We start from the raw sequence: 26,593 nt of genomic DNA on the forward strand, positions 1-26,593 counted from the left end.
AGTTTTATTTACAGTATTTTATTGAAAATAATTTCGGGACTTTGATAACTGGGCGCTCAATAAGGGGTGGCCGCTTAATAGAGGTTCGACTGTATCTAATAATCAATATATATTCTTAAAATGGACGAAATTTAATTCAAATTTTTGCAAGTTTGGCTCGAGTCAGCTTTGGAGTCATAATAATTCAATTGTGGAACATTGAGGGATGGAGCCGTTTTTGCTCGTGTGGATTGATTCAGTGGTTATTTCCGGTGACATTTATGGTAAATCCGTCGTGTACGTGGTATTGCTTGGTCACTGTGATCAGAAACGGGAATTTTCGCAAGGTGTGTTAGCTATATTGGAGTTGCATTCTAAAACACATGAAGCTGTTGGAAGAAGGGGATATTTAAAAAGTTAGCCATTATGGTTGCATGATGACGTTGCTAGTGTAACACTAATTTAGCAATAAAACTGGGGAACATCTCGAAGCCCTTTGTTCAAAATTTCAGAATACAAAAATTAAATATAGTTGAAATTGTTTTTCAGTCTTCTTAGCTAGAACGTTTTGACAATTCGCCATTTTCGATACATTTTAAACTTCTAACTTGACTTTAACAAATCATACGGAGGTCGATGGATAAATAATCAATCTATTTTTTTTATTCCCTCAAACCTCCGAGCCGAGTTGTAATTTTAATACATGTACGTCGAAATTGTATTAGGGACCGTTCATTTTTTATGAGGGAGGGGGGGCTGGTGGGATTTGGGAAGCACCATTTAAAAACCGCATGACCCCCCCTCAGCTTACCAATTTTTTCATATGGCCCCCCCTTATAGCGGTAATTTTTTGGGATGACCCCCCCCCCAAAAAAAATTGAACAAACAATATTTAGATTTCAACTTTTTTAATATTTCTCTATTATCCCCCTACTTCACGTTATTGTGCTCACTATGAAGACAAAATTAGAATCCCTATACTACAGAGAGCTGTTGTTTAAAAAACAAATCAAAAGAAAGAGAAGTCAATTTCGGATCTCCTAGTTATGGCTCGCCCTGAGCGTGTGGCATTTGGCCTCTCATTGGCATCTTCCTCATCTGAATTGATGAATGCAAGAATGATGTCACTTGAGTCATCTTCTCCCCCAGAGTCAATGGCATCACTGTCATACTCATCATTATCACTTCCATCCGTTTCACTGCTGTCAGCACTTGCCTTGTTGTCATTTTGTGTCAATGTCCTGGCATTTCTCAGTGTTGGTTGGCCAGCTCTGAGAGGACTCTTCTGCTGCAAGCATGAATGTCTTACAATTGCCTTTACTTTCTCACTCTTGCTGCGTTTCAAATGCTGCTTCAGCCCGTGGTGGTTCAAGTACTTGTTTAGTTCTGGAACACGGAGCTTTTTAAGCTTGGTTAGATCTTCGCACAACTCAGTCCAAGGATAATCCTCCTGTGATTTATCTTTTGCGTCCCTACTTAACTTTGCCTTTTCTCCTGCTCTCTTTTTCCTTTTTAATTCCAGCACTTCAAGATGCTGAAGATAATCCACCACAAACTTTGATTTGACAATAAACTTATCTGCAAACAGAGCAACGCTCTCTGGGTCAGATAAAACCAGCCTGCCACTTCCATGCCCTTTCTTCGCTTGGACCCTTAGCTGCCAGTCATCTGGATCACGTCCTTCTTTTCGGGTCTTCTGGTAGGAGAGGTAGTGGTATTCCGATAGGCAGGAATGGTCAGGAACTGGTTTAGGGTATCTTTCTATGGGTGGTCCAGTCCATTCACAACAAAGAGAACAAATTTCTCCTTCCTTTTCTTGACAGGACAACTTTAGAAACTCCCTGTAGTTCTCCCCCTCCTCATAGTGCTCATTCATAAACTTCTCAATCTTACGGAAGTAACAGTGGCCTGGAACAGAGTCTTTCCTTGCTCCTGCATTATGATACTGAACCAAGTACAAAGTGTTGTGAGAAAACTGGAAATCTGTTGATGTGTTGTGTGAAACACATTGCTACATTTAATTTACAGATGTCTTTATTTGGAAGGTTTTTCCCTCTACTCTAGTGACAGGCATGTATAAATGTTGCCCTGTGCAGGTAGAACAAAAAGCTATGAGTGTTCTCAAATCTTGCAAATAGTGGATTACTTTTTATAAATTTTAGCATACTTGTTATGGTTTAAATTTATCTCTGGTTTAACATTCTTAATTTTCAATGTCTCAAGTTCATTGTCATAATTCAGAACAAAGAGAAATGAAAATTCAATTGGTTTGAAAATTTTAGCCAAAACTAAATTTAAACCATAACATACCCATGAAGGGCTTTTCCAATCGGGAAAAGAGTGCATTACTACATGAGCATCATGAAAGAGGCTCATTCCAAAATGCGCAATAATGGCAAAAGCGACGAGTCGTTTAAGAAAAGGTTTACAGCTGAACGATCCAGGCAGTTTGACATCTTACAAGCAAAAGAAGCAATCTTTCTAAGTGCGGATGGCTGTTCAGAGAGGGCGAGTGAGTTTTCCATGCCAGGGTACCAGTTGAAGCCCAGTGATGGACGAAAACTGAACGTCTCCATCAAAGAGCACAGAGCAATGGTGGAAAAGTTGAATGTCATATTGAGAGATGTAAAGGAACACGATTCCACACTCTTTCAGTCCAATTGGCTTGCTTTGAAGCAGGGCGAAGAATTTGCCCACAGTTTTAATGTAAAACAGATCAAATGTATAGAAGCTAAGTTGACGAAGGTCACGCAGGACATGGAAGCACTAGAAAATAAGAAGAGCAATTATAACAGCATATTCAAGGGCATACTCAAACAGCACATCAACAAAAGGAGAAGGAAAAAAGAAAACCGCAGAAAGTCAAATGAAAGAAAGAGGAAGCGGACTGAAAACAACGTCCAACGAGTTTATGGAATCTGTGTTGGAAACCTGCTAGGAAATGATTTTCCAAAATGCCTTGTGTACCCTCCTAGAACGGTCGTCCCGGAAGAGTGTATTAAAGTTGTGGATGTTGCCACGTCGTTATTTAGAAGAGATGGGCCATACATCGCACAGCTCTTGGAAGGGAATTATTTCACCAATGCTGCAAGAAGCAGAATCACCACAAACCTTGAGCAGGAAGTCAGAGATTATGTTTACACCTTCATGTACCCTGAAGAGTACACTCTGACGGAAAGCATTGCTGCTTCTTGCAGCATTGGTGAAAGAGATTCCCATAGCAGCACAAGAGGCAACGAAGAACTCGACGACAGCGAAGATGAAGATGAGTGCCAGTGAAAGTTGCATTCGAAAATAAGTGTTAAATACTTCTTTTCAGTAGCTACAAATGCTTTTTGTCGCCAAACGTTTTTTTAAAGCAGAAGGAGAGTTTGTAATAAATTTGTATCCTGCCTTCTATGTTTATTCTATAGCAATTTTTTTTATATTCAAACATTATGCCATTTTAAAGTTTTACTAAAATATTTCACATGACCCCCCCTTTTTCCTTTATTTTTTTGGGATGGCCCCCCCTCGAAAGCCATTTTTTTTCACATGGCCCCCCCCCAAATCCCACCAGCCCCCCCTACCTTATAAAAAATGAACGGTCCCTTATTGTGATTTATATTGGCTTCAAATGGAATTCCTAAGTTAGCGATTTAAGAGTCATTGTCAGAGGAAACCGGGCAGTACCAAAAGTTTGAGGTCGGCCGTTTACATTCATCTTTTCGCTGTATAAAAGCTATCCAAAAAGATTAACAACCATGACATTTGCCAAGGTAGGCGTTCGGTTTTCTTCGAGATATCACCACATCATGATTTTGGCCTCTTAAGCGGTCTAAAATGATCGAAATTTCGGGCAACTTTAGGTGAGCCTAAAAGGTACTTCGTACAAATTCCAGAAACCCTTATTTTCGTGAGATAATAAATGTATTTGTCCCCTTATTAGTTGATTGAAAAATATTAGACGTCTGTCGCATCAATTCTACGGTTTTCACGAGGTGCCAAATATAGCCGCCGAATCGTTAATGAGCGTGACCCAAATTTTAGCTATTTTCAGCAAGTCGTTTTTCAAAAGTGCGGTAGTTTATTTCCACAGAAAGACATTTTTGTGATAGTCTTTGGCACTGTCATCGATATCCAGTTTAGCAAAAATTGGTATCTACAGGCAAATCAGAGTAATTGGTCTCGCAAAGTCCAAAAAAAAACATTAGCCAGAAATATTTCTCACTAAATTCTTAACAAAGAATATCACCTTATAGCGGAGCTCCGGCGGAGCCCCATACCCATATAGGGAAGAAAAGGAAACCCATGAATTGATTTTCTCATGGTTATCATGGCTAGCGGTATTGCTCGTGGGCGCGTACGCACGACGGCGACGACGACGACGACGACGACGGAGTCGCGCGAGATGGCGGCCATACTCCAGCTAATAGGGACTTTAAGCAGCGGGAACGCGGACGGCGACGGGGACGCCGAAACCTGTGAGAAGGCTGGGGAGAGAACGCCGTTGTGGCGGGAATTCACAAACATTAAGCGGCACCGTCGGAAACCGCGGTTTCCGCACTGAAAGCTTATTGACATAATCGATATTCGTCCTCTGTTTATCAAGATGAACTAGGATCACTTTATTGAAAGAAGTTCGCAATCAACTCTTGATAATCCACGATGAAGGTGTGTTAAACGATCACGAACTTCTACTCTTGTACGATTTAAACCGGTCTAATGATTCCTTTCCTGATTTTAACTTCGATGGTTTGAAGACGACGAGTGCTGGTCTGAATTTCGCTTCCACAAACGCAACTTGCCCCTTCTCGCTGAGTTGTACAATGAAGTAAACGAACTTGTTATCAGCAGATGTTTAATCAGACTGGCGCGACAAAACAGTGTGCTGACTGATAAAGATCTAAGTAAACCACTGATCTTACGACTGAAAATGGAAACAGCTACGCAAGTTTTAATGGTGTCTACCCTTTTAAATGTGTTAGAATCTCACCATCATGAGCCATTTGACATTTGAGTACTTCTCGAAAGGAAAAAATTTCGATTGAAATTCATGTAAGTTGTCTTTATTTACATTAGCTTTCAAAAAGATATTTCACGGTACTCACATGTTCGCCGACTGGCTTGAGTTCGCTTCAGATTTCTCGACGTTTCTTTAAAATGAAATATCTCACATAACAAGAGAAAACAAGCATTAAAGTTCCTCGAAATTAGTAACACGGGTTATTTAGCGTTGACACAGCAGAGGAAACGAAAGCGAAAACTCACGTTTTCAGACAACGCGAAATGAGCTTCACTCACGTCGGGCCCGAACGCAGAACGTCAACTTGTTTCCCGCCAGTCATGCGCAGTGGACCTTTTGGCTTTTCCCTGATCTTATGGCGTTCCCGTCGCCGTCCGCGTTGTCTTTGCTTAAAGTCCCTAATAGGTTGACAGAGACATGCACCCTCAGTTGGTAGCGGGTGAATGCCATTTTTCTTGGCGGGATTTTTAAAGAAAAACGATAGCGGAGGTTGATTTAATATTTTTAAGACAGGGTTGCGCTGAAGCAAAAGACAGAAAACAAGAATTAACAGGCAAAGAAGTAGCGAAGAAGATCGCGAAAAAGACTGAGCGGGCCAGCGCTGGGGAAGGAGGCGAAACAGTACTGAACAATGCCGTGAATTATAGGTAGTCAGGGGCTAGAGAAAGGAGGTGAAATAATACCGAACAATGCCGTGAACCAAAGCTAACGAGGGCTATAGAAAGGAGGCGAAAGTACCCGACAAATTGATTCAGAAGACTGCCGAACTCCCCATGGCCAAGTTCAAAATTCGCGCGAACGTGATGCTGTGCAGCCGTGCAAGAAAATTCAAAAGTCACCTGATTTGGTCAGGTGATGAACATTAGAGAAATCAAACGTACCCGAGTGTTTTAGAGAAATTGCAAAACAGTAAACGTAGCGAAAAGAAGTGGTTGATTCGTTGATCTATCGAAAATATAACTTCAGTTTAGTCTTCACAACTTTTGCTGCAAGTTTCTGCCTGGAAGATTTACACTGGCCGAACTGAATTGCCAACTTGCGGTAAGTGACTTTTGTTGTTGCTTTTGGTATGAAAATTAACAAGCTTCCTCGGCGATATAAGCTTATTTTCAATTGGAATCCATTAAAAGTCTTCCTTATTTGAAGCCATGCTGTAAGAGATTTTAAAAATTGCATCGTTTTAATTTCGCTCGTCTCTAAACAATAACACGTGGGTCGCTTTGGAGGTTGCTGTAAGTTGTAAACAAATTATGTTTTCTATCGATTTTCGTCGTCAATTTAAGCTTATAACCTCACAGCTTAAGCTTAACCAAAATCGTACTTGTAAACACGGCTGGGCGAGTTTTGAAGTTTTCTCTGATTTAGTTAGCACTGCCGCTTCGTAGACTGCTAAAATTTGTTCTTCTGTTGTTGAAAACTGAACCAACAAAGGTCTACAAACCATTTTAAGCCGAAGCGAACAGGATTTGCTAAATTTACTTTTGTTCCTATGTGAATATTTGCATATTGTGATTACAAAGTATGGAGATTTCCTCGTTTTGTTAGTTCAATTTATTCGGTTTGGCGAAATGCTTTTGTGAATTCCGAGGTTAAATTGGTTGAAGACTGGTAAAGCTACTGCCATACTACTGCATAGCTAAATTAAGCCGTCGGCAAAAATACAGACTCTCAGTAATATTCAAATTTAAGCGTGAATAATTTTTCAACTTTAACACCGCAAGCTTAAACGAATTTTCTTTATCCTCTCTTTTATTCGGTCACCGTTCATTGAAAAGGGATTTGCTGTTGATACTCGAGCTCAGATGTAGTGATATGCATCTTGTGTTTATAATGTAGATTTCCTCGTTTTATTTTGTCGTCTGTCCAATTAGTTCGGTTTGGTGAAATGCTTATAATTTATAGTCCAAAATGTCGAGTAGACGATTATGCATGGCAATCCTGTCTGCAATTAAAGCTCTGCTTTGATTTTGATTGGCTATTTCATGTTATTTGTGCCATTGCTTTTGGTTGGGGGTACATGGACCGTATTTTGTTAATAAGAGCTAGGTTATTCCCCAATGCGGTATTTACACTTAATATGGAAATGTTCCAAAAAAGTGAGATAGTACTAATTGACTCGGTAAATTGAACAGTGTAATAGAAGTTCTTGCCCTGACCATTTCTCAGTAATAAGAATAACTTTTACATACATATATACACAATTTAGTTGGAGAGAGCGCTCTCCTATCTCCACTCTCTCTCTCTTTGCTCTCTTCTTCACACTAATTTTTTATTTACTAACTTATTAAATGAATGTCACTGACTGTTTTCTTTGTTGTGCATGCATACTTTTTTGCTGGTCGAAGAAAGTTTCAGTTTCTTCCTGGCTGTACAGTTTCCTTTCTCCTGTCCTGTACCAATTTGTTTGTGATATAACTTTGTGAATTCTCTATTCTCCTTAAATTGTATCTCATCAGGTTGATAGAATGCACTCTCAGAGTGTTCCATCATTGTCTTCAGTCGCTACAATTTTCCGGAAAAAAGCAATAGTTTTCTTAATTTCCTTTTACTTTGTGTTAGGACTTTTTAGCATGCCTGTAATTGGCCCATGGGCATTACGGGAGAATAATTTTCAAGTAAAGAATTACATTCGTTTTAGTGTTGAGTATTTTAAATTGTTATGAATTAGGCATTTCTTTTTATTTTTTATATTTTTTTTTTAGTCGCACGCAATGTTTTATGGTTTTACCGAGGTATACCATGTAAATGTAAATAATGCACTGGAATTGGCAAATCAGAGTGTGCATTATATCGGCTTTAAACACAAACCACATATTATAAATGACTCATATGTAAATGATATTTTTATTACAGAGAACTGGACAAGGCAAGAACTTCTCCTTCTTTTGTGAATTTATATATTAATTCCTCTCAGTGCTGTCAAAATGTCTCAGGAACCTTCATTTCTGATAATCTATTATTTTCCACCATACCTACAGCACAGAAGCTCACCAAATCCTAACTGATAACTAACATGTGTGTATCTCTAGCCTTTGCTGTGTGCTACATGTATATTCTGTTATCCTGCCTTAACTGCTAGGAAAAATTTTGGCAGAGCTGTTTCAACAGTTTCACTTAAATTGATTTCCAGTAACAGCGCTACATGTAGCAGTGTTATTGAGTGTGAACTTTATGGAGGATTTTAAATTTTTATTTTTTTATGATTACAGACGACAACAAAATATACATGTGTATACATAACCTGATGTTGGTGTTGGTTACAAACCGTAGTTCATAATAGTCATCCTATTACAGGTAAGGCGGAAAAGTTCAGAGAGTTTAGAACATTTCTTCCCCCAGCACACCTTCTGTCTATAGGTGCAATAATCGAGAGGTTATATATATGTACGAAGAGTAATGTAAAGTTACTGTATAAACTTAGCATTAAAATCTGACATTTGAACGCCTCCTTTGCTAAAATTAGTCATGATTTAATTGTTATCACTCCCTGTGAATTCATAGAGATTCCAGAGGCAAATTATAACCTAATGTGGAAGTCCTGTCTTCAAGTGAGGGAAAATGACACAAAAGAGTTACAATGAAAGTAAAGAGAATTGTGAATGTTGATATGGTGTACATTATACATCATGTAAAGGTATTTGGTGAGTGCCAAAGGCATAACATTTCATGTATTGCTTTTTCAGGACAAATTATATAACAGTGACGTTTTAAAAGGTGTGATCAGAAAAATAATGAGTACATTGTCCAGGCAGCATCAGTTTATGGACAGCATATGCAGACAGTAAGAGGAACTGTAAGCACTACCATGTAAGTTAGTTTTATGCTTATGACTTCTTGTTCTTGAATTTTGTGTCATTTCATCACAAGAATAGGTAACGAAAGATGCAATAATTGTTGCAATATATTTTTGAAGGAAAACTGTAAATCTGCTGCTCACCAGTCTTCTCAGAGCAATTTGATCTAGACAAGAACCAGGCTCTCACCAGGGCCAGCTTGAACAAAAGATGGGTAACTTAGCCTATGAGCAGGCTCTCGTGTTTGGGCTGGGGGTGTGAGTGGCAAAGCCGCATGAAGGCTCTTGGTGACATGCCAATGCAGAAAAACACTAGACACCTATTTAGCCTGCTCAGACAATAGAGACAGATACTAGAGCCTGCTCGCAGGCTATGAGTAACTCTATCCACCCAAAAAATCAGTAACCCTGACTGGATAGTGGTGTAGCGAATGAATAGCTTTATGCAGCTTTTGAACAACGGGGCCAGATATATAGCTAAGGGTTGTTCAGAACTAGTCAATAATTTTTTAGCAATTACAGTCTGTGGCTGAAGTAAAGCCAAGAAAATAAATAACAACAAAATGATTTTTGCTCATATTTATTTATTAGACATTGCTGAAGTGAATTATTTCTATCATCATTCATAATATCTGGATTCCAGATTCTGGTTTTTGGTTCCGGATTCTGGATTCCAGATTCTGGATTTCAGATTTCGGTTTCCAAATTCAGTGTTTTAGGGTTGCCCCAGATGATGTATGTGCATATGTTAATCTTGAATAATCTGAAATTTCAGAGAGTTTAAAAATATCATATCATATCTGTGATGGTTCTGAGGTGGAGGGCTGTTTAACATGTACATGTAAATGTCTCATGCACGATTTTTCACTCATTATGATTCAGGTGCAAATAGTTTCTGTATCTGTTGATGTGCAACAATCTACACCAATATTTCAACCTAATAATGTACAGTGTATATTAATTAACCAAATTATGCTGTTTGTTTTTAGTTGGCCAGTGCTACTACATAGTAATGTGATGTTGAAGTGCACAAATTTACAAACATGCCCAGTGTCAACTTGTCAAATACATGTATATGAACTGGCCAGACAGTGTAGATTACAAAATTCTCTGAAAGGTAAGATGTTTCTTAAACATTATTTTGTAATTAATGATTTCTCAGACATTGTTTTCTTCAAGAAAAGATTCATACCCCACATGGAGGTTTTTTCTCTATTAGAGCTCTTGATTCCTGATACTTTAATTTGGAATTTCTAAAGACTGGCCGTGAATGGGTGTTGGGTGTGAATATCTTCTGGAACTGCACATTCATTCATTGAGTAAGCAAGAGCATCAGTATTTATCCTGACAAACTCTGATTTTCTTCTGGAAGCTGAACTCATATACAGTTGTACAGTTATATGTACAACCAAACAGCCTGGATGACCCTGTGATTGGGACTGTGCACATTGTTGTAACCGTCAATGTTCCAGTTGCTTGTTTGAAGCAAATTGCATTTGCTCTCGAAAGCAAGTGGCGAAGTTCATAACAGTTATGTAAGTTTGCTTTGTATCTCAGGGCAGAGCCTGCCACAGTGAAAGTTGGAGTACCAACCCCTAGCATTTGATTCACTACTATCACTCAGTAAACAGCTAACAATGAAGTACACTGTATATCAAAGAAAGGAATTACATGCCTGTTCCTGTCAGTCAACATATGAACAGGTTACAGATGGGGAGCCTGTATTAAAACATCAAAGATTTTCAAAGCAACCATGGCCTGGTGAGATATTTCTGAGGTAATATAAATTTAAGGTCCTTATGATTGCTTATAGGCATTGATTTTTATTGTAAACAATATCTTACTGAGTGTATTTTTCTTGTGTGCTAATTGTTGGAGAACACAGAGGTCACTGTTATGACAGAGATATTAATTTGTGAAAAGTTCTATAAACAAATGCATCTGGGAACAAATTAATTTATCATGGATGCAGCTTCTGAGAGATCCCCAATATTAATGGAACATACACTGTTCATACAGTACATGTAAAAGAGTTTAGTAATTCATCACTTATGATTGTAATGCTTTGTTTGGTTTCTCTGTATTTACAGACAACTTGATGGGATTATAAATTCTGCACCAAGTTCATTGAATAAACTGACTTGGAGGTTCAGTTCTGCAACCCATCCTGTTTGTAGTAATATCATAGCTGCAACATTGTGACAGATACACTGCATTACATTATTAAGAAACACATATTAACTAATTATTTTTAAGTGCCTGTTAATTTAATCAGTTTTTCTTAGAGATAATTTACTCATGGTTTATTTAAATAATTGGCTTTTTGGCTTTAAAATGATATTTATTGAGCTTTTAAATCAATTTTGTGATAATCTGCATTGGACATGGCATAAATTGATATTTTGCCAACACGAAATGGAAAACTGGGTCTTAAGCAAAGTTGCAGGATTAGCATTTTTGTAGAAAGAAAGGGTTGAGAAATTTGTGACATTCTACAGACAGCCTTGCCATTCGCAATGTCCGATAAGGTTAATTTGTTCCATTCTGTTGTAGAAATAATGTTCTCTAATTTATAAATTATTTCAATCTGTTGTTTAAACGATTGCCTTATAACCCCATGTCTGGCTTTGGTGCATGTAGGATATTGATGTATTTTTTATCCATTTTGCTGTAAATTATCTTAATTGATGTGTCAATCAAAACATATCTTGGATATGCTGGGCTGTTCTGACAAATGTACTTATGCCTCATAACCTTTGAGTGCATTTGGTTGTGTAGTGCAGACAAAATACATGTACATAATATAACTTCCTCTTAGCTCACTGATAATTCTTGGTATAATTTAATCATAGCAAAATTAATCAATGGAACCCAATCGCAGCTCTTGTAGTCCACAATGCCAGTCGAGAAAAAGAACAAATCACATTGAAATTGAATAATAAAATTATTATTAGAAGCCTATGCAAGTATTCATGATCAGCAAAAAAAAAATATATCGTAATTACCATTCACTCGAGGGTGATTTTGCTTATTGCAAACCCTTCCAGCAGGAAGAGACTCCATACAATAGTGAAGATGGCTAAATGTATCTTTGGGGACAAGTTAGAAAACAAAACTTTCCAACTTTTCACATATATATACTGTTTTGGTATTTTTGTGAGATTTCATTTGGTAGAGATTCAGGGACTGAGTATATTGTAACCACTGCATTTCAATCAGTCCCCACAACAAAAAAATGTGTAAACTTCTTTTGTGTGGGAGTCCCCATGTTAACTAAGGAAGAATATAATGATTAATGACAATGCCTTGTCTTTCTGAATAAGGTAGGAAAGAACAAGAAATGCCACCAAAAAGCACAGAAGACAGTTCTGTTATGTGATCAAGATTTTTGGTAGCTTCCCAGAAATCCTTGAAATCGTGGCTCTATATTTCATAATCACACCATCTTACACCTCGATCTGCTGATGTAATACTAGTTCCGGCTGAAACTATTAAATCATTCGCAATTTACCTCATACATGTTGGATTATTTTCATTAGTAACAACATTCCGAAAAATAACTGAGGAGCTCCGCTTTTAGGCTGGCCTAAATCTATATATTACCGACTTTCTGCGATTGTTATCCCTGATTTACTAAAATATTTGCAAAAAATAGTTAGCTGGGCTGCAATTTAGAATATTTAAGCTGTGAAATCGTTATTAACCTGTGTAAACATTTCAAACTCGACAAATCCTTACCATTATTTAGACTAAATTTTCCCGCGAAAATTCTATTTTTAACGTCACGCTGCATGGAAAAACAGAGTGGATCCTCAGTTCGCTGGTCTGTTTTGCTGTTTAGTAGAACAAACTGCAAGTTATTAGTTAACGAGGCTTTTCCCTGAATTTTAATTTTGGCACTTCGGCAAACCCCTTGTTTACATCGATTTTCTCGTTTTCGGAAGGCGTGACGCGTTACAGATTCAACGGTCAGACGACAGGAGTTCGAAATGTCGATCTTGCCTAAAGGTTTTTCCTTGGTTTTGAAAATACTAGCTGTTCTTTCGGATCAGAAAAATCGCCTAGCATTGCTGGTGGCGCGGCAGTTTTTTCTCAATTATTAGCGTGCAAACGAGATAGTCGAGAAAAGACGTTAGGGGTGGTGTCTCTTTGGCGCAGCCGATTGTTTACACAACAACGCAGATTTCGTAGGCCGCTATCCGGCCTACGAAAGGATCACAAAGGACAGACGACTGGAATGTGAAGGAAAAACTGAATAAACTTCTCAGTATGTGTAGCCGTTGCAAGGTCAAGATTGCCAGCGGAAATCTTTCTCACGTTCATTGTTGTCGTTTGTATCGTCGCAGGTTGGTACACCGTCTTGTTTTCCGTTTCATTTCCTTTGATATTACCTCATGCACGCAATTGACTTAAAACAACTTGCTATGGAGCTGATTCAAAAGTCTCTAAGGATGTCTCGAAAAATCACACCCGGAAAAATCTGCTGAATTTAGCAGAATTAATCAAAGAATAAGGATCCGTAGTGTGTAGATATATATACTTGGTTTATACTTACAATGCAACCGAAAAGCCATACGAATCCTGGGTATTATTTTCGTTATCCGGGAGAGGAATGTACCACCGCAGGCTAACTGTGACATTGTATCGACGAACTGTAAACAAGACGTCTTTAACAATCCGCAGTAAACACGAAGTGAAAAAAAGTTGTTATATTTTTCGGGTCTGAGTTTTCGAGACACGCAGAGAGTCTGACTTTTTCGGGTCTGAGTTTTCGTTTTCGAGCGTCTCAGTTTACGGGTCTGAGGTCTGAGTTGCCCAAGAAAATCCAAAGAAAACCAAATGATGAAAACCAAACACTAAGCTGACTTACATGTAAATGGCAAAAATAAAACAACTTTATTTAATGAGTCGTTAGAAAACTAAATGAAATTGAAATGTCGTCTAGTAGGACAGTAGATTTTTCTTCCACCCCCTTGAAAACAACAAGGTGTGGGTGGTAGTGAGAAGGAGGGGGAGGGGGGGTGTCCCTTCTCCGTTGCCACTATGTACTGGTACTTCGTTCCACCTCTGCGTCCTTCTTGAATGGGGCAGGAAGGATAAAAACACTACCCTCTGGACAAATATCGTTTCTTTTTTAACAATCCATTCAGCCATTATTCCGTTTATTTTTGACATTCAGATCAGTTGAACCATCTTGTTTTTAAAGATATTCTTGAGCTACCGTCTCATTTACCTTAACACGAATACAACTGCATTTTGGTAGGGTTAAGGAAAATGAATTTGCCTGCGCAACATTTTTTTCATGAACCACGTTAAAACTATCTCAATTAATCTTCAGAGCAACTTAGTTGCGTGCAAAATGTATTTCAATTTAGTATACGTTCTCATGGATCACAAACATATTGCAATCTCGTTCTTTATGAACTCTGACAACAACAGCAGTAAAATTATCAAGAAATTATCAATACAAATTTGGATATAATCAGGAGCCATAATCGTGGACGGAGACCGTAAGTCTCGGGATTCGCGCGCACCTATGATATGGGACAATTTTTCTATTTTTAGAGCAAATTGCGCCATCCTGACGTCATATATCCGCGCGGATTCACGCACATGTCGGGAGCTCTCGCGTGAATGTTGTCACGTTGCGTGATCAAATGGTGAGAGTTGAGAGATTCTCTTGCGTATTTTTCACAGCGATGGCAGGGAATAAGGCAGGGAATACGAACCAGGGCGCTTATATGTAGTTTTATGCTCTGAGCTAACGGAAAAGGTCGGTTTTTCAGGGTCGAAAACAAGACTTCAATCTCGCGCTGGGAATGAATAATAAGATCTGCTCACGCTAGTTGTAAGCTTACGCGTATGTTTTTGCGTTTGTTCTGACTTAAGAATATAGCAAGAAAACTCTCTACTCTGGTATCGAACTAATTTGTGAGTTTCTCAGACAATGGTTCATCATAGCCAAAACCTGTTTTGACGGTTTCTTATTGTTTCTGCTTGTTTGGTGAGTTTGCAAAAGTTTTTGAAAGGAAAGTCTGACGCGTACAATTAGCTCATTTGCATAGTGCAGTTCGTGCACTTTCAAGACCGAGTCGGTGTTTCAATTGTCAACAAATCTTGACAAAGATTTCTTTCGTTATCTTTTGTGCTGAGATGCTGTAACAAATTTCACGAACGCAAAAAAGGCTACTAACATCATGTGTGTTTCTTCAACATGACCATAGTGAAGTTCTACACTGCGAAAATGAAAATAGACAAAGAGTTTTGATAACTCGATCAACAAAATCGAAATCGTTATTCCAAGTTGATTAAAGAAAGCGTCATCGTAACTTTGCTGATTATTTCTGCTTTATTCACATATTTTCAGCTTAGCTTTTAATATGTTCTCAAACATTTATCAATCTTAAACATATTTAAAAACTATAGAGTTATTGTTTGAGTTCGATGTACGCTTTCACACGAAAGTGCGGCGTAAGTACAATTTGTCATGTTTACCGACTGTACGAAACACGCATCGGCGGGCGCTCTCATTCATCGACAACAGAGAATTTACTGGATTTTTACACGAATAAAACTGAGCAGTATCTACGGACGTAAAGTTATTGGGCCTTGATGAAACATCAAGCGTTACTTACAATTCAAGCGAAACTCAAACTAGCAATTATTTTGTTTTAGTCGCTATAGACTGACAAATTCCTCGCAAGCGTGTGGCAAGAGGAGCTAGGAAACTATGAAGTCCTGAAGCTCTGCTATATCTAAATATATCCAGCTAGTTTTTTGCTGTGTAATGGAAAAGCTGTTAATCGTCAACATATGTGAGATTTAAAGTGGAGTAATGTACAGCTCATGTAAAAGAAGCATCCGTCGGAACACAACTTGGTCAGCGATATATATAAACTTACAGCGGAACATACCTAAATTCGACACTGTCTTACTTCACTCAAACTGGAGCAGCTTACGACGAAAATACATAAGCAAAATTCCAACAGACGTAAACGCGTTGAGTTGTGGGCCAAAAACATGAAAAATTTCGGGAATTTCGGACGCCATTCCCCCCGCGCAACATCCGCAAAAATCCTCGCAGCATGTACGCGCGTGTGCCGCAGGCGATGGCGCAATTTGTTCTAGAAATAGAATTATTGTCCCATATCATGGGGACAGCCCAGGGGCGGGGGAGAACACTCTGCGACGCCTGGCACTTTTTGTGTATCTGAATCATCCAACAAAAAATGACATGACATCCGGTAAAAAAGACGCTGAGCGGCAAAATCAAATTTGAACATGGCATAATCGTTCTCTCAGTAAGTAAAATGGTAATATTTTGCAATCGGCCGGATATTTTTAACGTTTTATTTGGCCACGATAAACAAAATTTTGTCTTCTTCCTCGTCATATCAGTTTGTTTGAAGGACAGGGTAATTATTTATTCAAAAACACGCTGTTTTCAAGGCGTGTTTTTTACGAAATGTCGCCATTTCTTCCTCGCTGAATTCCACAGGAGTCATCGTTTGTGTGGAAATAATGAATCCTAGGTAAGTTGTACTCAATTCAAATATCCTATTCTCTTAGGTAGGCATCACACTAAGAAAAATGCACAATGACAGGTTTCTAGACATGTGAGAACCTTATTAACAGAAGCGCCTTTTTTAAAATTTACTGTTGCCAAACACTCGAGAGCACTTGAGTGCTGTTAATCGTATCACTGCAAGAATAGACCCACACACATAACGCGCTTTGCAGAACTTTCTTGCCGATCGACACTAACACAAACTCGTGTGTTTGCTCATGACTCAAACTGATGCCATAAAATATGTTACGATTGGTTAAGAACCTTAAACAAGATATGTTTTCCCTAAGCAATCCCTTAATTGATAAACGCTTCGTTACAGGCAGGCCGTGAACCCCTTAAAAAAAAGCAAGAGGATTAGTTTTAACGGCGATTAAGTAATTTGGACATGTCGTGGTTTTTTCTCATTTATAATCAAATTTATTTTTCTGTTTCAACAGTGTTAGACGTCAGCAGCGCTAAGTTCCAATACCCCCCCCCCCCCACTGAGGTCAAGCATGCACCTTTACACCTTTAATTTCTTCAAACCCTCTCATTTGCCCTGTTTGCAGACAAAGTTCCTCATCTATTAATCCCTGTCATATTGGCAACCCATTTTGAAAGGTTATTAAACAATTGTGCATTATATTTCAGTGTGCTTTCTCTTTGTAATCTTACATCAAGATATTTCAATCCCTAAGGAAATGAGAGAACACTAGCAATACTGACAATTTTCAGTAATTCATCACTTTCAATATGCCATCTAAACAAATTGTTCTTAAACAGTAGTGAAATTTCATGCCCCTACACCTAGCCATAAAAGGAAGTCTGGGAACAGGCAATAGCAACAGTGACACTGCCAGGCTGGTGAATTTTACAAGCTAATGATCTCATGTCTAACAATGATGAGTGATGATGAAGCATGGTGCAGTGAAACTGAAGAATCAGACTGTGAGTGACAGTGATAGAGTCAGTGTCGTGAGAGTGATGCTAGTGTCTGTGAACTTGGACCAGATCAGCAAAGAAAAGGTTTTGTACTAGAAATTGACGGAGAGCAACAAGTTTGTGCTAAAAAACTGAAGAAGCTGGCTCAGACCAGTCTTAAAGCCAGCATTTACTTACAGTACTTGTCAAGAGTTCCTGACTTGTGTATGTGGGAAGGCTCTCTGTAATGACCTATATGGGGAGGCTCAGCTCACGATGAGTACCTTTTTCAGGCTTCAGGTATAAAATTAATGATAGGGATTTCACAAGTTGAGGTGTATGAAAGGGTAGGAAAATCTGTCATTTAGGGATTCCATTCTTCTGGTTCTAAAATGTTGTTGAAAAGCTCTCATTCACTCTCCTCAGCCAGAATGAAGAGATTCTGTAATATTATTTATTAACTTCTTTCCAAGGGAATAGAGAAGGGATGCAGTATTATTAAATAGGTTTGTTAAAGGGGTACATTTACCCTTTTGCAATGTAAGGTCGACAAAAGAGGTGCCATTTCTATCAAAATGGTACAAATGTATACAAAAGGGTAAGGGGTAATGGACGTTGAGATAAGGCCTTTCCGTTCAAAACTTTGTAGAATACCCCTTCCCCCCGCCCCCCTCCCAGCTCGTGAAACAAAGATGTTCAAATTATTGTTTTGTGAAAAAAGGCAATTATTAAAAAACAAAACAGTGCCAAGGAATTAAGCGATTGTCAATGCAAGTTTCCATTTGTATTTTGAATTAAAATGGGTATAACATGATCCTCAAGTATACTATGCAGCTTCACAGAGAGGCCCAAACTGATGATGAAAACATATGTTTTAACACTTAAAATTCTATTTCTGCCTCTTCCCTTGTACCTTGTGACCTTTGTAGGGAAATTCTGAAAAGGTCCCCACCCCCACCCCAAAAAATTCAAATTTTATATACAAATCACTTTTTTATCTTGAAAATGGTCTCAGAGACAACAAAACATTTTTATGGCTAGCTAAACTACTTATTAGGAAAATAAAAATGTTCAAGGAAAAAATGAACAGGAAGAAACAACAACAAATTAACTATTTTTTTTCAGAAGAGCTACTACTTATATATTTTTTTAACTTACATGTAGGTCAACATAATTTGTTTTCACAATTTACCACAAAAGAAACACCACAGAAAGGAGAACTATAGTTGTAGCATCTGAGCTACATTTTTAAATGGAAACATTTCCCATAAAAAATTTCCAAATTATATTCTTACCAGTACAACAACATACCAACTATATTTTGCAGAGAAGTATACTTAATTAATAAAATTGATGTAGTGAAATTTTCTATTGAATTTTTGTACACCTGATCTTACAGAGTGCAACCTTTGGTTTAACTGGTTCACTTTACCGTTAAGGAATAATTAAATAAATCACACCAGAGTGGCTTTGTATCTTTATTATAATTCTCATTATCAGTAGAGAAATCACACTTGTACACTCACAGGTCCACTGATCAATTCTCTTACGTGTATGTTAAACATGGGAAAGCAGGTTGCATCATCTAAATCATAACATTGTATGCCTGTGTGGGGTGTATATGCCAGGAGGTAACCACCTAAGAAAAGACAAACATAAATTATGTCATTGTTTCAATGACTCACCCTAAGTGGGTATTATGCTCATTACCACCTTAATAAACAAGATATATTAAAGTATAATTTTACCTCCACTTTAAACTTTTCAAACCTACAGTTTGTTTTCACTTTCAAAGAGGTTCTTAAATTCACAAGCACACCACCCACCCCCCTCAGCCCCAATTCCTACTCTCCCATAGCCAGGATCCCATTTCAATCCTCCAATAAATCATTAATTTTTTTTTCTAATTTTGGTCTGACTTAGATTCATCTCCACTCAGCCATGAAAGCAATGGTGGTAGATTTCTGTATATTTGTTGGTCCAGTTCACTATTGTTCTCAGATTCCCACCTCCCTTTTGACAGAATTAAATTCCATTAAAAAATAAACTACAGTAGTTTAATCAAATTAATGCAGAGGCAAACATTGAACCAGAAACTTACTATAATTTTGGTATGAATGATACCAAAGTATAACTTACATAATTAATATCACATCTTTTCTATTGTAATTTAAGACAGTGCAACTACTAACAGATTGACCCCAAAAACCTAAAAACATGACTTTAGAAACACAGGTAAGTGAGAATATTGCCAGTTTTGCTTTTGCCACCAAGCACTCTGCTTTTAAAAAAAAATACATGGAAGATAATGACAAAGCAATAACAAAACCAGCCAACCAACCTCTGGCAATTCAATAAACACACCAAATTCCCCTCCAAAATTCTCTTCAACACCTTACAGTACATGTAAATGTCAGCAGCATAAATTCAACTCAATGATTTGGCATGCTCCTATCATCAAATGTTTACCCCTTGATTCAGAATTTTTAGGAGTATCAAATAGAATTCTGCTATAGATTACAAATGCTGTTTACCTTAACAAATATTTGCATTAATTCTGGAGATATTTAAGTTTAAAATGTGTAAAATATATGCAAATGAGAGGACTGATGATGTTATACACCAAACCCAATATTACAACAAGTGCAGACCATGTATACAGCAGAGATCATTGAAACTTGGTAGCCTTATAGTTCTACAGGCAACACACTAATATGGCTATAAAAATATGTTCCCAATTGGCAACTCAATCTTTTCCAGTCCCCTCTAACCCAATTTCAACAATGCAGTGATTTTCAGCTTGAAAAACATTAATCAAGGCCATGAGGTGGCCAGAAAAGCCTAGAGTATCAGGGAAGGTCTGAAATGCAGCCTGTTGCCATGGTAACAAAACTGTTAAGCTCATATTATGTAGCACATCTGCAAATTGCATCGTAATAGCACTGTCCCCACTGGAGCCCATGGTTCAATAGTTTACTTGGACAATAAATTTCATAACTTTCCTGGGGGACTGGATGATCTAACTGGTATGTGGGAGACTCCCAGAATATTTGCAAGAATGTATGACTATCTCTTCACAGGTATTCATTAATAAATAAATAAATAAATAAATAAATAAATAAATAAATAAATAGACACTAACACTACTAACATGATTGAGTTTGGAAAATATATATATTTTTAGTCTATGATATTTTGAAAAATTCCCCTCTCCCATCTAACATGCTGATCTTCTTTAATTTGGTACTTGAAATTGATAACAAGGATGCTACACCTTGGCAACTCGTTGGCCAGGATATATTGCACAGTCTTCACATCAGATAATGGGTCTGTACATATTATTTAGGTATTTATTAAACAGAGATCTCCCCATCCCATCCCTATGGAAATTCCAATTATTATTAATACTTTTCTTTAAAAAGTTTGGCTTTTGAGACCCTCCCCATCCCTGGAATTTCCAATAATCTCCTTGGGGTGGGTATGGACATTTTCTAGAACCACACAATAAAACAAATAAACAAACTTTAAGATAAAATGTTGAAGTATAAGTCAGTGGGACATATATACATTGATCAACTTATAAAGACATGATTGATCATTGTAACATACTATACACAACTTAGCAAAGGTGAAATTATAGCCTGAAAAAAAAATTAGGTGTGAACTGGATTCTAACCCATTACCTCTGTGATACCGGTGCAATAACTTAATTAATTAAAGTTCTATGCTACAACATACCAAACTGCTAATTTATTATGAAGCGACACAGCTAAAGGAGAGTTGTCAAGAAATCATCTTTTTTGTGAATTCTAAGATCAATTTGAGTCTTCTAAATTTAAGATTATTATACCTAACAAAAGACATACAGTAGGGCACTGCACTGTGTGCTCTCTCTACACACTCTTCCAGGCAGGATAGTAATACATATACATGTACTTTTTTTTTGTTTGGAATATACTGTTACTGCATGGTGATACAAGAGGTACTAGTTGCTGCTGAGTAGTCTTAAAATAAGTGAACTAAGTGTGACAAAATATAATGTATATTAAATCTGCACCAGTTCAGTACAATTTAATACCAAATTTTAATCAGCCGCAAAAAAAAAATTGTTAGCACCTAATATTACATGTACTTTGTGAAGGCTTCTGGAGGGGTTATACTTTTATAAAGTAACTGGCAGCAAGTACTATTTTGATTTACTAAAGCAAGACTGTAGTAACTGCTGAGAAAATGTGTTTTGTACATCCCAGAAAAATTGGGTGGGGGTCAGTGCAGCCCTCTTCACAAAAGTTAAACTCTTAACCTATTTATGATCAAAATCTGTGATTTTCCCTACCCCATTTATGACTGTTGCGACTGCTACAGTTGCCCTATACATAAGTTTTGAAGGACTTTTGTTGATGGTCTTATCAATAATGATGAAAATTGAGGTAGCTTATTCTAAAAAACATAACAAATTAAAGACTAGAGGGCAAAAGCCTTACCCTAGAGTATTTATGACCAAAACGACTGAATAACCATACCCTTTGGGGCTGCACAGCTGTATATAGCACATAGAGGAGAGTCCCCCCCCCCCCCCCTACCGCTGGAGCAGGAATCAAAATATTATTGCCTTGATGACATAATAGAGAAAAAATCTCAAAATAATCAAGAGTTACATATATGCATGGGACTTCACTAACAAAATGATGCCTGTTGCTTGCTGTAAATTGTATATAAATTACTCCTACAATGTGCCAGAATTCTGTTAAACTGGTCACCAACAGGTCACAAAAATCTGACTGTATAATAAATAAATAAGAAAATGACTGACTGAGCTTTTGTTTGAGCCAGAATAGAGTGGCCATAATAACTAGGTGGCTGTGTTAACGGGGGTGGCCGTATGGTGAGGTACATTCCACAGTAGTGATAAAGATGACACTCTCAAACACCAGTACCCATAAAGATTTTGGACAGTATATTTTCCATAATCAGTTGGAAGAGGAAGAGGGAAAATGGAAATAAAATAGAATAGCTCTTGTGTACCAGAGACAACCCTTTCCCCGAGTTACCCTGGCAGAGCTAACTTTTCACTTATTTCTTTGCAAAGTTCAACCAACTGTTTACACGAGGATGACGAACCAGACTTGGGGGCGAGACAATTCAGGTGGGCAAGTTGACTTGCCTTGGCAGCTAAAGTAACCAACAACTTTTCTTTGAGTATACATAAACACTTTGGCTCACCTAACTGGAACAACTCTCGGCATGGCGAGTGTCACGTAATGCCTAGATTTAAGATTTAAAGCAGCAATTTGTATCAAAGAAGAGAAAATTAACTCAGCAAAACCCACTGTGATCAAATGAGTGAGGGAAACTTAAACAAAGAGGGATAGTTGCACATTTGATTATTCAGTAAGAGTTACGAATAATCATGCAAGGTCAACTTCTACTCGGCCTACAGGGGCTACATTTTCTCATACAAACACTTGATAAAGTTGCCTCAGGGGGAGGGTTATCCCGGGTACCCGAGACCATACAAATGGGACCTGTGTTGCCTCAAAGAACACCCCCACGATTTTCAAAGGGGAAGGTCCATAAACAGGACCTTAACTTAGGGCAGCTTCAATGGCAGATTCCCTCTGATGGCTTGGATTTGAATAATTGATTTAATTACTTTTAAAGAGGACTAGAACTTAAAAATGTTGCTCGAATTTCGATCCAGCGAGGCATAAGCTTCCATGCCGTGAATCAAGTTTTTACTGGGCGTTTTAAAAGCACTCACCGAAGAGAAAGAGACTGATGACCCCAAACTACCGATACATATGTACTGTATCTTACTGAAAACAACAATCTTCAACGAGAGATGTAGGAATGTGGGATACTGACCTTCAGCATGCGATCCAGCTTGTCTCTTCTACCAATACACGTGAGCCAAGAGCAACAAAAGCTCTGGTGACAGCGACTTTCGGAGCTAAACGGCTTCTGTTAATTATGTTCCCGTAGTACACAGTGCAAACTATGGCCGGCAATACTTCATCCAGGTTGTTGTTAACATTATAGGCTATTGCACTTATTATTATCACTAAATCACGAACAACAAGAACCAAAAGTCGGAACGACACCAGTTTTGAAAATGTGTAAAATTGGCCCGACGATGACGGAAGGCTCTCCGATATTTTGCTTCAAAACAATAATAAACTTTTCTCTTTTCCCGAAATTTTTGCTTCAAAAGTCGAAGTAATGTGTCTGCAACATCCTTCCATACTCAATATAAGATGAAACGAAACTGATGGTTTACAAATAGAGGGAAATCATGAGTAATCGAAACGCCATTTTCTCGCTTTGTGAAACGAGCCGCGAAGCCCAGTTTAAACCGGATGTGACGTCATTTTTTGTTGGATGATGCCTATACGAAAATTTCAGGAGTCTTCTGCCCCGCCCCTGGGACAGCCCCAATACTAGAAATGGCGCCCGCTTACGGTCTCCGTCCCCGATTACGGCTCCTGATATAATTTTGTTGCATTAAAGGGGTTTTGTGGTCAATATTGACAGAAGCAACATTATATTACTTTTGTTGAAAGTAAAAGTTCCAGAGCGGAAAACAAGACGCTGTACTAACCTGCGATCATACCAAAGGCAACATTAAACGCAAGAAAGATTTCCGCTGGCAATGCTGGCCTAGCAACGATTACACGTATTGAGATGTTTATCCCAGTCGTCTGTCCTTTTTGTTTCGCTTCCTCAGAAACGAAACGGTATTGTTTTCAGTTCAGGGGTGAACTATGTACATAGTGATTTGTAATATCCAATCAGAGTAAAGTTCGTAATTTTTAATGTAAATACGGCGGCAAAATTTCAGCCAAAACTCGGTGCATCGTAACAAAATGTGTCATTTGCAACATTTCAGTGAAACTCTCGTTTCTCGGTATTATCTTACACTAGAAAACTGCGAACTGGACTTGATATTGATCGTGAAAAAGAAATATATTTTCGAAGTAGAGACACCGCCACACCACGCGATTTGACCGGCAATACGATATTTTAAGCCGATGGAAGCAGTTAGGACAGTTATTTTTGTCTAGTTCAACAAAGAAATGGTACTGTTTTCCGTTTCAGAGTGATTTAATGACATAGTGAGTATGAATGTTATCAGGGTAAACGCTTGTAATTCACAAGGTAAACATGTTCAGCAAAAATAACTTCTCGAAACTAAATTTTATTTCGTGACACGGAAAGAAAAGCAAATTAAAATGTCATGCAGGTAGAAATAATTGGCGAGTTAAATGTTCCTAAGTCTTACTGAAACGATGTATTCTAGAGAAACGAAGATATCTGTTTCCGTGCCTGATTTAAGGACGGTGCCTACCTTTGTTAATGCGCACACGTTCTGCGCATCACGTAAGGCATGGTTTAAGCGCCACGCGCGCGCTGGGTTGACATGACACAATCAACTACGCTACCAAGTATACGACTTAATTGAAAGCAAAATTTTCCTACTATGACCAAATCAGAGTTTAATGAACCTGTGCTTAAACCAGGAACACCAGAACAGCAGCATATCGCTAACCACTAACTGTTAACGTCTTCCAGCTGAAAAACTAGCTGTTATCTGTCGAAAATTATACTGAAATCCAACTGTAAACATGTACCTGCAGATGGCGTAGTGCGCGTGCAAAACAAGTTCGAGATACGCAAATGTTTTACTTACTGGGGAGGTGACAGGAAAAAATGTAACGAGCATCGTAAAAAGTTTCAAAAAGGATCAATAACTTTAAAAAACGCGTGGTTACCCCTACATTTTATGTTATGAAATGGAAGTGGCAAGCCTATTCAGCACGTGATTAGTTTCTGGTTGTGAGCAAAAGATATTTAGACTGTGTTTTAGCTGAAACAGAGGAAGGCTGTCAGAGACGCTAAAAGTGCTGTTGCAACGATTTTGTTATTAAAAACAAACCAAAAATGGTTTTTATGCTACTATTTACCATGTAGTTTTCAGATCTTTATAAATGTGTTCGCTTTTCTGTATGTAAAGGTGAATTGTCAAGAAGCTGTGAAGAACTGAAATACCCTCTCCTTCTGTTTTCAGAAAAATGTCGATGTCAGCATTTTTGTTGAGATTCAAGGCTAATTATCTCGAAAAAATGCGTGGCTACCCCCATTTTTCTTCGTGGATTCCAATAGCCCTCGCAAAGATCTACTTTTTCCGCGTGGTCCTAACCTGGCTCAAAAGCCTTTGTATTTAGTAGGCACCGTCCTTAAATGTGATTAAGATCACAACTACAGCGACATAATTTTGGTCAATCAGAACACTTGTAAGGAATAACAATCCCGCCCCTATTCTGTGGCTGTTTACGGGAAAAGAACACGCATTTGGTGCGTTTGGACGATACTACAGATACGATATATCGTGGAAGGTAACTGATTCATCATATTGTATTTTAATTAACGTTGGTATATTGCAAAATAGGCAAAAATATCGTAGGTGTCGACATTTTCCAGATTTAGTTGAATTTCTCTCTAATTTTCCGCCACAATTCCAGTAGCTTTACTTCTTAGAGCGCGCTTTTAAAAATAAGAAAATTTGTATTTCGACATACCGCGGCATTTCAAGAGCTGGTTTCCATGAAAACACCGATAGCATTTGCATTCTAGCTTCATAATATTCAAGCGAAAGTGGAGGAATAATTGCAGAACTGTTGTCACACATGAGGCGTCCTTTAAAAAGAAAATATACTGCGTCACTGACAACGAAACGTAGAGTGCCGCATCCATTCGAAACACGGACTGCCCGGCACAGAAATGGAAAAATTACGCGTCAAATGCTTTTGCCTCCCCAGCAGCTTTATTTAGCCTCACACACAATACTTTGAATTTCTGAAAAATTTGGCGGGGCTGTGCGGCCTAGACTACTAGTAGTCCCTCTTTCGCTTAGTCCGTCGTGCGTGACGCGAAAGAAATTCGCGAGAAAAAAATGGCCGCGCGAAATCCTGGGGGCTAGGAGCGCGCGAAAGGAGGGACTACCGCCTAAGCCCAAGAGTTTGCCCTTTCACGGCCGAGTGATTTTTCGGTGTAGGATTTCTCATCTTGACCTCCTCTTATTATCGCCTGTTATCAATAGCCCCGGGAGATCTGAATAAAATTGCTCTACTCAACTCTTCAAGTAGCCAGGCAAAAACATATGCCGTGATAAGTATATCTTCGTTCAGTGTTCGTTCAGCGAAACTGTCGAAGAAGTTTTAAAAAGAAGACGGTGAATGAGGCCTCTTGTAACGATTTTCGCTGCGTCTAAAAGTTATTGCGAAAATTTCAATAGACTTTCAACCGAGAATTTACATTATACATTATACATTATACATTATACATAGGA

At 38.1% G+C, this 26,593-nt stretch overlaps 2 long non-coding RNA genes across 2 annotated transcripts; one reads left to right on the forward strand and one right to left on the reverse strand.

The window, feature by feature from the left end:
* The first annotated feature begins 5,391 nt into the window (after positions 1 to 5,391).
* On the forward strand, positions 5,392 to 10,326 carry LOC145460369 (uncharacterized). Its single transcript, XR_014039833.1, has 4 exons — positions 5,392 to 6,025; positions 8,194 to 8,278; positions 8,668 to 8,791; positions 9,767 to 10,326. It is a non-coding gene; the product is annotated as an uncharacterized LOC145460369 (long non-coding RNA).
* Positions 10,327 to 20,651: 10,325 nt separating this feature from the next.
* LOC145460370 (uncharacterized) lies at positions 20,652 to 23,707 on the reverse strand. Its single transcript, XR_014039834.1, has 2 exons — positions 21,906 to 23,707; positions 20,652 to 21,756 (listed from the first exon to the last, which is right to left on the reverse strand). It is a non-coding gene; the product is annotated as an uncharacterized LOC145460370 (long non-coding RNA).
* Between the last annotated feature and the right edge of the window lie 2,886 nt (positions 23,708 to 26,593).

This window comes from Orbicella franksi, chromosome 11 (assembly GCF_964199315.1).
Source record: "Orbicella franksi chromosome 11, jaOrbFran1.1, whole genome shotgun sequence".
In the NCBI taxonomy this organism is placed as follows: Eukaryota; Metazoa; Cnidaria; class Anthozoa; order Scleractinia; family Merulinidae; genus Orbicella; species Orbicella franksi.